This window comes from Halictus rubicundus, chromosome 2 (assembly GCF_050948215.1).
Source record: "Halictus rubicundus isolate RS-2024b chromosome 2, iyHalRubi1_principal, whole genome shotgun sequence".
Lineage (NCBI taxonomy): Eukaryota > Metazoa > Arthropoda > Insecta > Hymenoptera > Halictidae > Halictus > Halictus rubicundus.
The window spans coordinates 6,273,391-6,288,287 of NC_135150.1; the positions used below are offsets into that span (position 1 = coordinate 6,273,391).

The 14,897-nt window shown below is 35.1% G+C and overlaps 1 protein-coding gene and 1 non-coding gene across 3 annotated transcripts in view; one reads left to right on the forward strand and one right to left on the reverse strand.

Moving 5' to 3' along the window:
* The window catches only part of Dgo (ankyrin repeat domain containing protein 6 diego), a 344,229-nt gene that overhangs the window by 66,290 nt on the left and 263,042 nt on the right, over window positions 1-14,897 (reverse strand). The gene's annotated exons all lie outside the window — the stretch shown is intronic.
* On the forward strand, window positions 13,992-14,109 carry Trnal-caa (transfer RNA leucine (anticodon CAA)). The gene is made up of 2 exons: window positions 13,992-14,029; window positions 14,065-14,109. It is a non-coding gene; the product is annotated as a tRNA-Leu (tRNA).

Sequence of the window (14,897 nt, forward strand, 5' to 3'; positions counted from 1 at the left end):
TTTTTTTTTATTATTTCGAAAAAAAAATTTTTTTATTTAGTAAAAAAGTAAATGAGAACAAAAATTTCAAAAAGTAAATGAGAACATCCTGTTTCAGTAATTAGTAAGTATTTGATATACATATTGTTGCGTACAAAACATGCATACGATCTGCATATGATCTTCTTGGTCTAAGCTAGCAGATTTTATACAATATACGCTAATGATGCAATTTAAGAAAAGATTTACACACTGTTCTATGCAATGTATGTAAAGAACGTAACCGGCTGAAAAATTGTGCTGTCACGAGAAAAAATTAGGAATCAGTCGCGAAGTGACAAGTTCAATGAAATGGTGAAATGCGTGGAACGATCGTGCCACGTCGTGAAAGACAACACGCAATGGGTTCGGACATTATGGACGTCAGGGGCCTCCGATTCTTCTTCCAGTGATATGTAAATGCGACGATAATGTAGGCGGCAGCCATTTCGAACGTTGGGGTTTAGGGAAAGGTATCTGTCGACGGCCTGGATAGCTCAATCGGTTAGAGCAGTTCGGTGAACGAGAGAGATCCGGGTTCGAATCTTTATCTGGCGGGCCGATCGATCGATTCTTTCTCTCCCTGGAGTAACTATTTAAGTAGCCGATCGGGAAGTAGACCTACAAACTGATTGAAACTCTCGTCGCCGACACGAGGGTGATTGATAACGTATCTAAACAGCGTTTGCCACTTCTGTCAGGAAATAGATCAACGGGTGAACAAAGATTGCGGTTCCTGGTGGATTTCGTTAACGCATATCCGATTGGCATTTTGTTTCCGTTCGTTTTTCTTCTTGTTTTTCTTATAATTGTTAGGTAATTATAACTTCGTATTTCGTTCATGTGCATGGATCATTTTAAATCATTTCGGTTCAAAGAAATTAGGAATTTGCAGCAAGACATAAATGACTAACATGACTAATACTATACATATACCTAATATGATTACATTAATATAACCACATGGGTAATTCCGGGAGAAACGCACCATAGGGTAAGATGCACCGGGTTTTCTTGTGGCAATACTGGACGATTCTCAACTGTTTTTCTGTTATCATTTATAACATTTTAACATTTGTAAATAATCAAACCGAAGAACACGTGTATTATATTATTTATGTGTAACAAAACTTCTTAGTGCTCCAAACTTCTGATGAAATATTTTTGTAAGTGGTCAGTACAAATGTTATTACCTTCTTATGGTATGGTTTTAACTATCAGTATAGACTTAAATAGTGACAATGGTTTCTCTTTTGCGATTTTTCATCGTGTTTTGACAAAATTTTTTGTATTGGTTCTTGTTTTTGAATGCGTTTCTCCCTCAATTTAGGGGGAGACGCGCCATTAAGGTATGTAAGTGTACTAGGCAGTCGTTTTTATAAAAAATGAAGCATCTTTTTTTTAATTAATTAAAAAGCGATAAATTAAACTTGAGACTTGATATTTGCCACACTATTTGTTAACAAATAGCTCTGTAATTAAGTAATTAAAAAGCAGATGGTTCATTTTTGACAAAAACGACTGACTAGTGGATTCTAATAATTATTGTATTGAATGTTTAGAAGATTAATAATCTTAATTTTCTGTGATTAATAATCACATCTAAAGTAGATTGAATTTCTAGTTTACAATGCCTCAAATGGCTCCATGAAACGTGTACTATGTATTCCCCTTTGTGTAATATGTGGTAGAGAAAAAAAAAGAATACAAGAAGGGAGCAGAAGGTATAAACGAAAAGAGTACATCTATTCCTAATGAGGAGTGCATCTAACACCAGGCTTTAGGGAGAGATGCACTTTTTCGAACATTTTTAAACAGCATATTAATATATTAATATAAAAGTTTTACTCATTTTAGGTTATATTTTCCTAAAGAGATTAAAATAAACAATTGAACTATGCCAGCCTATTTTTTAAATTATTTTCAGTAAAATTTTTATCAAACAGAAAACAAAATGTGGTGCGCCTCTCCCGGAATTACCCAAATAATTTTAATAATATGATAAATTAACCTTTTGCTCTTAACACCTTGTTTATTTTAGTTACAACTTCTTTGTAGTCTTTGTCGTTTGTAATTTCCTAAAAGAAACAGAAAATTTATTTTACATTATTTTAGTTTAGCAGTTACGTTCCGTGTCAAAGTGTTCAAGAATGGAGAAGCAAGGTATCGTGTGCGCGCTTTTGTATTACACAAGGCCAAAGAAAGTTCTTACGCATTTCTGAAATGCTGCCGAACAGGAGTCGCAACCTATAGCTGAAGGTTGCAAGAACACCCGTTTGGCAGGCTGGTCCCGACGACTTTGTTAATTGCGTGCGATAGAAAATGCTAACGAATTGTATTCGCAGCATGGGCAAGCGTGGGTTGCACACGTAATAACTCTACCTTTCACGCGATTCATTGATGGGAACAGATGTCACGCATAACCGGTGCATCAGCCAGTGTGCTGCATTTCTATGTATATGAGGAAATCTGGTCGATCCGCGGCCATTTATCATGCTTACTTTTAGCCTCGCCTAAGAGATAACGGTTCTGATTAACGATCGCCTATCGAACGCAACGATACGCGGACCGGAATTTTTCTAACGTAAGTGGTTCCGAGTAATTTGTTCACCGATCTAAAAAGACGGAATCGAAAAGGTGTCGCAGAATATTCTTGAAGATTATTCTAAGTACCGTAAACCGCCATATTGGGAAGCTTGAACATGATTTCAATATCTCTGGGATCGTACATTACATGCGACAGAAAATTTAAAAAGTTCGTCAAGAATGCTTGTTACTATCTCTTAATTAAAGCGTTTGTAGATAACGACAGTCGAGTTTAATAAAAATCTTTAAACATGTTTTTAAAGAAATGAAAATGTAATATAAATATGGTACAGGGTACGCAAGTCAAGATCATTTCAAGGTCATATTTCTAAGATCTAACAAAAAATAATTTTTTTTTTAAATCAGCGCAACCTACTTTTTGGTTTATTATTAGAAAGCTGAGATCAAAACAGATCTAATAATATACCGTACCAAAACCTTGAAATGACCTTGAGTCGAAGCTCTACATTGTGTTGGTACAAATTACAATACTATATAACAACAGTAGCGAAAATATATAAGTATTATTTTTAATTTATATATCCTACAAATAACAAAATGGATTACATTTTTAATTTCTTTCCTGAGAACGAAAAACGTCTCAATCGACCCTTTTGTTTATAGAAGGGATCATTATGATTATGATCATGAAGCGTGATTCAGTAACAGTAATAGTACCGTAAGATTTACTAATATGGAAATCTTGAGAACATTCCCTTCTGGAATCTGTCAAGATAGTCTCTGATAGGAAACCTGGCTAACCCTTCGTTTAACCCTATAAACAGAGATCCAGCTATAAACCTTCAACTTGTTGGAAACGACAAATACGAGTATGCGACTCCAATTTAAAAACAAACACCCCCTCTCATTTTTAGGGTATATAAACTCATCCATGTTCATCCTCTTCGGTTAGTAACTGTGCAGTAACATGCAGAGTCACGTCTAGTCGCGTTCGTAAGAGTTAGTTTCAGTGAAATCGGGCTGAAGTTCCCTTTTGTATCAATAGATCTTGATAATCCGTTAATAGTTCTATTTCGGTATTCATAACTGCTCTTATTCCCCGCATTGCCAGTGCGTCAACACCGAGCATCCTAGGTAAAATTACTTTCATTTTTCATTCAATCGGGACACCAACAATTGGAACACACATTCTAATCAGAATGTATTCGTGTTGTTTGGTAAATCGTGCAATCTATAAACCCTTATTATCGTCCAATATCCTAATCTAATAATTGAACGTTTCCACACGATAAAATCTTACTGCTCGGATTGTATCAATTAAATTATACTAAAGGGTGTCACAAAATGACCTGACATTTTAAATTGTGCGCCACTTTTTTTTGTGGCGAGCATAGAGTACTAATCTTTGACAGCTGGCATCAGGAAGTACTGAGGTTTAGTCATGGAAAATTACATGATCGAACAACGCATAGAATTTGTGAAAATTCACTACAAAAATGGTGAAAATTTTTCTACAAAAATGGTGAAAATCGATGGTGATTTTTCGAAGAAAATCATCTTCAGCGATGAGGCGCTTTTCCAACTTAGTGGCTACGTAAATAAACAAAATTGTCGAATTTGGGGGACCGAAAATCCACAAGTGATTCAACAGCTTCTCATGCATCAACCACGAGTCACTGGTTGGTGCGGATTTTGGGTTGGTGGAGTGATTGGGCCGTACTTTTTCGAGAATGCTTCTGGAAATGCGGCTACCGTCAATGGTGTTCGTTATCGTGACATGATATCCAACTTTTTATGGAATAAATTGAACGGCATGAACTTGGATTCTTTTAACAAGATGGCGTCACCTGCCACACTGCGGGCGAAACAATGCAGTTATTGCAGACGAAGTTTCATGGTCGTGTTCTTTGAGGTTCTTCTTTCTTTGAGGTTTTCTGAAAGGAAAAGTGTATGCCAATGATCCACAGACCATTCCGGAGTTCAAGAAAGCAATCAGACGACACACCATTAATGAAATTAGTATCTATTAGTCCGCAATTATGCTAAAATGTTATTGAAAATTTCGTCAAAAGAGTGAACCTTTACAAACAAAGACGAGGCGGCCATTTATCGGATGTTGTGTTCCACACATAACCTCCATGTTTGTACCTGATATTAAAATAAAAATATTCGTACTTTAATTAAAAAAAAATACGTTTTATTAATAAATTGAAATGTCAGGTCATTTTGAGACACCCTTTAGTTACAAGGCCTGCTAACTATCCTAGCGACTCCCTGATTTCGCATCAGGTTAGTTCGCGCCATGCCATAGTCCTACAGAGATTTCTCCAACCTAGTGGACCCCGAATTCGTATTGGGTTCGTTCACGAAGTTTCACACTCCTAGCAGCTGCCCGGTTTCGCACCGGGTTCGTCTGCGCGTTTGACTCTATTCCTAGAGCCTCCCAGATTTCGCATCAGGTTCGTCTTCGACGTCTATAGTCCTTGCGGCTCCCTGATTTTGCATCAGGTTCGTCCGTGTATCTAACTAACAAATTAAAACCATATTCCTAGGGCAATAATTCTCCACTGGTCTATCGCGTTGCTCGCGGGCAGTTTGTGCGTGGACCGAGGTTTGTTCGTTTTCACGGGAAAGTCGTGAACTAGCCGATGCCTGTTTCATCACCGGGTGTCACAGGATGGGTAAACAGAAGGTATTTGGAAATCGGCTCTGGTAACGTTTAATGATACTGATACACCTTGAGCGGTAAAAGTGTATCGTAGTGGGAAGAATATTAGTCACTGGAGTTTAAAAAGATGTGGATATGATATTAAAGTCTCTCATATATCTGATAACAACACAATATACAAATTCTTCATAAAAACACAGTAGGTATTTACAGTTGTTGATGTGAAATGTATTGTCGCGAATACTATTGTTCCTAAACTTTCGGTTTTGACGCACTGAGAAATGCAGTGGTTGACTTGGTTAACACGCCTTGAGAATAACGGTTTGTAGCGTTTTTAGACTGATCGAAGGGGACTATGAACTCGATCTCACGATGCGTGTCGCTCCGTTTTCAGTTTCGTACTAAGCCGGTTATGAACAAGCTAGAATCCTTTATATAGTCGAATTTGGTTAGAAATGGCAGTGGGGGATATGGGAAAGTCTGGAAGACATTCCCCGAATTTTCCCAGATGCATGTACTTTCCCATAAGGGGAGTGTTGTTTGTTTGGGCGTGTGAGCCGGACCTTCTACATTCTACATGAACACGTGGTTCCAAGAAGGGAGTAAAAGAATGACGTAGGCAAAGTCTCCGTACGTAACACAACATATATAGTTTCTAATAGAAATGTAATACCATAGTACTGTAACTGTTTTCATTATTTTAAACATTCGAAACTATTTTGCTTTTAATCGAAGAAAATTGACAGAAGGTAATGTATAAAGAACCCGAGGAAGAACTGTTTCCCTCACAAGTGGAAAAACCATTTGCAGAAGTAATTACACTGGAATTATAAAGACCTCTTCGCCAGCTGTTAATCGTGGTTTTAATTACTTCATTCTCCTGAGAGAGTAACGCTCCGATTGTTTTCTTCACGCTACCGATTTCAGGAACTGTTAGCTTGAGAGTGTAAGTTGATTGTTTGACCTTATAAATGAAATAACTTTCCTTTTCAATCGATAAAAAAGCTACGAGACAGTGAGCTAGCAAACAATTTCTTCATACAGTAATCAATAAAATGCACGTGCTTTTATCCAATTACAAAAACTTATATTTATTTCATCAAGTATTGCTTTCGATATTATTAGCTTAAAGGAGTTGTCTAATGGTGAGCATCGTTCTGAACATGAATCATCCGGACTACAAAGTGTTTTGTAATCTCTAATATAGTAACCATAATACAATAATAATATAATTTTATTATGACATATACGGTTTTATCGTTTTCTTGTATGACAAATATTTTTACTTTTTTTTAAAAGAATTTATCTCGACAATTGTACCTACTATGTAGGTAATATATTTTTGTTTAAGTTGGCACAAGTTTTCTTTATTTTTTATATTTCATTCACTTTTTTACTACAAGGTTTCGCTGGAAGTTCAATTTTGATGTACAACATGCATGTTGTAACTTTAAAGGAATAAGAAAAATATGCAAAGTTAGTTAAGATGTTGCTTATCGTTCCCTATAAATATGTTGTTTTCTACAATATTTTTATAGACGAAAAAAATTTTTGAATTCACCGAGTTCTATTGGGCTTCTAGAGTTACGCACCCTCTTAGTAGAAAGGCGACTCATTCATAGAAATTAATTTTTAAGCTAGAACTGAAGTTGGCAAGAGGCGGCATGGGTACTGTAGAGCACAGAGACACGCCGAATGCTAATACCCGTTCTTCGCATAAAATAGACAGTCAATTAGATACACCCCATCCAATTACTCGAATCCTTTCAATTGCCGGGTACGATTTTTAACCTCACGGAAGGATTCAATTTACGATCCACGGATCTCCGCCCGGCACTCCCGAGCAGCCAAGTTAATAGAACCGTGCACCTCATCTCGCGATCGGAGTTGCTTGATTAGCACTGTCTTTACAACGGAACATTCGCGGGAATCGCTACTTTGCGCGCGGCTCACATGGTCACCCGAGTTGACTGCGAAAAGGTCAATCGTAATGTCAACGATTTACTCTCGCCTCGCCGGCAATCCCTGGCGGATTAGCAGGTTACACGGAGGCGAGAAGCGATATTTTCGCAGGAGACGAGGGGAAGTTCATTCACAATTTGCATGCTAACGAACAGCTATCCTGAATTGGATATTTAATTTCCTCCTCGAGATTTCGTTCTCGATAATGTACTTACACATTCGCTTCGAGTGCCTACCCGCTTGTAGCCGCGGTTTTTCTCAACGCAAAACGTATTTGAGCTCGTGTTATATCTCGTTCGTGAATGGCAATAATAAGAATAATGAATGCGTTCATTATGTTGCGAAATAAAAACAAACAAATACAGAGTGTCTCGCCTAACTCGAGCATCTAAAATATCTCGCTTGTTTTTAATGATAGGAAAAAATTTCAGAGGAAGACACTAGTTGGTTCTATATGTAATAGTAGTATATGATAGCCAAGATCAAGACGAATCCAACGACCTGTAATATTATGACCTTCACGTGCCCTTGAGTATCAAAAATTCATAAAAGTAGGTCACTTGATGTAAACAGTGAAATAATGATGACAGAATAAATAACGAAGGAAAATTTGTTTCAGCAAGTGTTCAAAATTATGCCCATTAACTCAGTACATTTATATAACCGATTAATGAACGATTCTCTGACGCTCCTCATAACTTCATCACTGATATTAGCACATGCAGTTCTAATCCGTTCTTTCATATTTTCCGGTGTTTTGGGATGTCGTTATAAACTTCTGATTTTATTACACACCAAAGGACAAACTCCAGAGGTGTAAGATCCGGCGAACGTGCAGGTCGTCGAATAACTACACCACGACCGATCCAGCGTTGCGGGAAGTAGTCTAATACTTGGCTAGCTATTAATGCATTGCGTGCCGGACAGCCGTCATGTTGAAAAATCATTCGATTTCTTTGAAGCAGGGAAACGCTTTCCAGTAAATCAGGTATCACGTCAGTTAAAAAATTAAAATATTCTAGACCATTCAAAATACCATCGATGAAAAATGGTCCAATAATGTTATCACCAACGATCCCTCGTCATACATTTACACTCCATGGACGTTGGTGCACAACTTGTCAAAGCCATTTCGGGTTTTTAGTGCAGTTAAAGAAGGTAAGACTCAACGGACAAAGAATAACCTTGAATGACCTTCGGAGTTCACATATTATAGGTCAATGAATTCGTCATGGAACGAGCTACAAACCTACCTAAATAAACGCATACAATTGCATGTTAAATAGGGGAACTCGCCTTGAAATTTCTGAAACACGCTCGCCTAAGGAAAATCTGTCAAGCATAAGATTTCTCCCATACAGCTGGGTTAGTTTTACTTGATATATTCTTTGAAACGAGCTATAGTTTTAGAAATAATTGAGCGTGAAACTACAATTAGGATTGTTTGAATATACATGTTTATGCTCTGTATGAATACATGTTTATGCTAACAAAAACAATGTATGGCGAGGTCAAAATCTTTGGAGCTGGATCTGGTAAACATAATATTTGTATAAAAAAAAAAAATTATTTTAAAACTGAAATTCGGATTAGCTGCATTCATAATTTCATACCTAACCTGGCCAATCATTGAAATAAAGACGATATGAGAATATTTAATTGTCATTATTCTTCCATTGTATATTAACTTCTATATAATTTTATACTTGTGTTTCGTATCGCCTCAGGAACCAACTCTTTTTTCCCACACTCCTTTTGGGACACCCTATGTATTTCATATAATAGTTACCACTTAGCGATGCAAGACTGAATATCATTGTTTGTATTTGTTTCTTCTTGTTATTTTAGACAATAAAACCATTTATTGTTATAACGAAACATCGGAAACGTAAAATAAGAAAAGCGAAGCGATGCCACGTTTGAATAATCTTCTTACAACCATAATGTTTTTCACGAAAGAAATTCTTTTCAGCATCGAACATTCGAGCCAGCGCCCAGTGCGGACAAGCCGGGTATCTTACTACACGCGTATATCACGATGTACGATAAATTCCTTTGGCAAAACAGCAAATTAGGAGGAAATTGATATTATTAATCATTTAACAATCATTTTTATTCATAAATATTGTTCATTTTTTTCTAATTTATTAATTTTATTGTTAAATTTCATTTTTTGTGAATAATTATCATTACATTTACATTAGTAACCAAAAGAAAAGTGGCGAAAAATAGGTCATTTGTCCGCAGTGTGGCAGCGCAGCGTAGGAAAAGAATTTTCTTCTTGTTAGGAATGGCACAAACGCGATGTACACATATCGCGATGCATGGGCAAGTACTATATGGACTGTAAACATCGTAGAATGATAAACAATGATGAAGTGCATAATAACTGCCAGTATGCAGCGAGGAGTTAAAAAGAAATTACATCTAGATCAAGGAAGTGCAGACAAGCACATGGGTTCGCATCGAGGGTCCGATGCGCTTTGATGGACGCATGTTCTTCATACCAGAAGATCCGAAGTCTCCTTTTGGACTACGAAATTTTATGCACGCGTGACTAGAAAGATTGTGTTTGCATTAGTAATTGCACCCGTGCCATTCATCTGAACTTGCCAGGTGAGATAAATTTATAATACAAACATGGAATGTAAAAATTGGCTAACGATTTTTACATCTCCCTTGTGTTAGTTCGTTTGAAAAAATTCGAAAAGAGTAAAATATTTCAGCTAAACTTAATATAAACCGTTTTTTATATACAGAATAGATGTAGAAATAACCGACTGTATTTGTCACTACAAACTAGAAGTACGTTTAAGAACGTATGGAAAGCAGTCCCCGAAGGCCGAAAGAACAAAAGTAATAACAACAAATACAAATACACAAACAAACACAAATACAAATACAAATTATTATTTGTATGTTCTTATTTTCAGCAGCATGTTTTTGTAAAATTAAATATGCTGAGCTAATATAACTATAGAAATTCTAGTAATCATTGCTGAGATTTGTAATAAGTTATTAACGCCAAGATTTTGTAAAATTAAATACGTCAAATTAATATAAGTATAGAAATTCTAGTAAGAGGTTATTAATGTCAAGATTAATTTATAGCGAGAGAAAATTTCATTCTCTGAAAATTGATTTCATCGAAATGAATGAATTTAAACAAATTACCGTTCGAATCATCTTCGGATGCACGGTGTCGCAAACATTTCATAGAATATTTATGACGCGGGTCATCGAGCGTGTTGATCTTATCAGAGTGGTGTGAAGCGACTTCAGGAGTGGAAGAGATAGATAGAAAGGCGAAGAAGAAGTTGCAGTTAATGCAAGCCGGGTCACGACGGCTGACCTGGATTACAAGTTCGTCGCCGTTGTCGGCTTCGTGGTTGCATTAACATTATTGGCACCGTCATGGCTCATCGTGAAGACATTATCACGCTGGCTATTACTTTCGATATCGTTTATTCATGCATTGTTTTCCATTGAGCACTCCGCATCTCGAAGCGCTGTACAACCTTATCTTTCATTTATCATTCGAACCCTTTAATAATCGATACCATTATGTGTAAAATGCGAGAAACAAATAGTTGATAAATAATTAAATCTTCACAAAAATATTAAATGAGTCAACAAGAAATTTGCTACTTCTTTTAAGCAATTAATAATACGACTTCAAATAACACTATCTTCTGGCCTTAACTTTTTTAAAACGTGCTTATTGAATCAATTTCTTAAATGAGTATTAAATATGAGAAAATAAGTATTGTTAAACCTATTGTACGAAATCTTAATTTTAAAAGGAACTCTTTCATCAAAAATTGTATTGTTTATTAAAACAAATGTTTAATAAGATATTCTAACTTTACCAACAATACAAACTATATTTTGTGTAATTTCATGTAATTTCATATCAATATGCAATCTAAGAATTTGGCATGCTTTTTCCTTAAAACTCTGTATCAAAATTTATAATTTCCTAATCCATATTCTGTATAATATTTTACTGTTTTTCAGAGTAGAAAACAGCAGCAAAAAATAGTAAGTAAAAAAGTTTCAAGTACAGTTAGTTCAATTACAGAGATTTAAAAGACATTATTACCATAATGAGTAATATATTTAGAACTAATAGTATTCAAATAGTACAATGAAATGTGAGTTTATAGTGAAAGATATAATAAGGAGATACCTTCAAGAGCTGCCTCTTCATTGCATCAAATAATATTAAGCACGCAATGCTATCTATTGCAGAACCACCACACTTAGTAATTGAACATAACTCCTTTTCATACTCATCAAATGCAAAATCTCATTCTTTTAACCGAACTAGAATATATCCAAAATGTATTTTAAGGCTAGTGCTGCCAATCCTTAACTGTTTCAATCAATTTGATAATAATTAGTCATAAATATATTATTAACATATTGTATGCGGGACATGAAATAATATGTTTCTCATATATCTTATGTACTTTATGTACTTACGTACTTTATAGTATAATAACTTTTGATGAAACATAGTGAAGAAATAAAAAAGAAGTAGACTAGTAATTACAGCAAATTTTTAAAAAGCGTTCCATTGAAATTATCAAAAATAGCCTGCGTAAAATGTGTTAGTAATTAGAATGGAAAACTGTAAACTTTATATTTTTATGGATAAATATAAAGTATGGTAGGAAGGAGTAGAATTTTACAATCTTCAATTAATCAACCCAGTTAGCGAAAGAGAAGACAATTTATTTTATTGGATTTTAAAGAATTTAGTGTTCTATAAATATTTGAAACTTTTCCTACATTACAAATGCGTGAAGAATCGAAGTTTCCCAATGATTTATCGAAGAAGGCGAGAAGATGTAACCGAAGACCAAGACTTTGACCCCTGAAGAGTCAATTTCACAGGGCAGCATCTCTCCGACAACGCGTCGAGTCGCGCGATTCGCTGTTATCAATGTGGGTTAAGCTGATAACGAAGTAACGAACACGTGGCAAGTGGCGCGGACTGATCCAGCGGGCTGATAATTGGCCAATTGACGATTGTTGAGCCGAACAGAGAGATTTATCGCGTTGATAACGAAATAATTGACAACCGGTGGGTCCTGCTGGCAGATTTACGGTAGCCAACGCGCGCATAATACGACGAAGGGGAAGGTATATAAAGATCCCCACCGCTGGATAACGCATCTGCATGCCGGATTAAGGCCGAGCCAGACTCCAGGAACCGCGCCGCGCTGGACGAAACGTTCTGTGAGGTCGAAACCAGTTCCACCGTATCCGTTTAGACGGATCTAAGCGCACAACAGCATAATGCAGATTCATCTCGCCATATACTCTTACTTCCTCACCCCCACTACCTGGCTGTTTTTTCCTTCGTTCACTGCTCCGTCTGATAGCGACGTAATTGACAAGTGGTTAGATTGCGCAATTACGCGTCATTACACGCGATTTCTTACAGATACACGGGCACCGCGAAAATGCTCTATTAAACCGATACCGGCAAACAGTTTTTCATTACGTCTCTCTTTTTGGTTTCCCTTTTGGACCTAACCAAGGATTACGATCCGACCACGGACTTTCACGAATTCATATCATTTCCAATAAATTCTTTCCTCATTTTGGTTTCTATAAAATTAGCTACGGAAATGAGATAGGTTTATACCATAGTCGAACTGCTATAACTCGAAAACCTGTATGCGACAATAATTTTTTTTTATATTGATGAACAATGGAATTAATTACACGATAAAGTTCTTGAGAATTTTGCCGAGTTTCAATAAGCTCGTATCCGAGCACAAAGACAACATCTTGAGTTAAGGGTTTCAAAATACTTGGTTATTATTTTTAATTATTTCATACTATTTTGTAACTGTTTATGAACGAACCATAACTGTTACCACACAGACGTGCTCTAAGGAAACATGCGTAGTTCCATTCCGTAGTTCCGTTCCATGTATACAATATTTGTTTATAACTGTGCAACAAAGCGTTTCCTGACAAACTTTATATAACAGTTTTTTCTTCTTTTTATGTTTTCGAGAAAACTTTATAATTAAATAAATACTTTTTGCAATGTACTTGTTATCTTACACATTTATGTAGTAAAACTATAACTTGAAGTATTTAATATGTAAAATAAGTTACAATATGCAAAATTGTAATAATAATTCTATAATAATAGATGATGGACATACTATATTTAACCGCCTACAAAGCAGGACATACTATACCGAATGATATTGTATAAAAAAAAAACAATACAATGAATAATATCTGAAAAAATCGATAGCAATTATTTAATTTAGAAATGTTGTGAGTTGAATAAATAAAATATAATGTAATGCAACAGTAAGAAACGTAAAAGTTAAATGAAAATGTGTTTGCTTCTTTAATATTTTGGGAGATCGAAGAGGATACATCCTATGAATGCAAGTAGGATAAGGGACCCAATTACTGTGGTTATATTAATTGCACGTATTTTTAAAGCGTAACGAACATTAAAAAAGTGATAGGTATTACATTTTTTTCATTAAAATCAGTTTATATATTATTTATTTTAATTCGTATGTTTGTCAGGTCAAAAATATGGAATACTAGTTTTCGGTGTTCGATGACCTGTTCAATACAAATTACAGAAGTATTTCACATCTCGTAACACGATTAAATATAAAATTCCAAGACATTTGACAATTGATTGATGATAGAAGTATTCGGTAATTTACTCGTATTTTAATTATTATAACAGCATTCGACGCTGCCTGTCAGTGCTTGTGACTGGCAATTTGAGCAGTGCCAACACAGTGTCAGGATGGCCGAGCGGTCTAAGGCGCCAGACTCAAGGCAATACCTTGCCCGTACGACGGGTCTTCTGGGGCTTCTGGTCCTCTCTGAGGGCGTGGGTTCGAATCCCACTTCTGACAAATTATTTTGTAACTTTTTTAAATATTTATATTCACGGTACGTTACATACATACCACCCGTGCCATAACAAGCTAACAATGAAATGTTAATCTAATTTTTTAAACGATTTATACGTGAAATTAAATATTTATTTTGTAAGTAAGTACTCTGTAGTTGTAAATTCTTCCATTACATATTTATGTATACAATATTCACTATACAGTTACGTACTATTCTTATGTCAGTTTTATTGTTAGATTTGTCAACGTTCATGTAAATCCATATCTTTAGAGATAAAGAAATGAAATAATATTCTGTTTCCTTCATAAATAATTTCAGTAAGTGAAAAATAAAATGAAAATTCTGTTAAATGCGGTACGTCACCATTTTTATAAAATTTGTTGACCCTACAAACATGTAAATTTTTGCAATTTATACTACTACATGACTAATTCTACGTTAGCAACGTATTAAATTAACTTATTAATCTGTCTTTCTTCAACATTTTGCAGTTTTGAAAATATTATCATTCATATTCGTTATATCCATTATGCCAATTATAGTTAGTTATGCGCTAAGATTAAATCCTATATATATATATATATATATATATATATATATATATATATATATATATCTATATATATATGATAATATATATATATATATATATATCACTAAAATATTTATTGAATTTCTAAGGTACTATATTATGCAATTCTTGTTTTGAGATTCTTGTACAGTGCTTCTTAAAACAATGTAGTAAAGTGTACAGTATGATAAAATAAGGTGTATGTAAAAAACAATA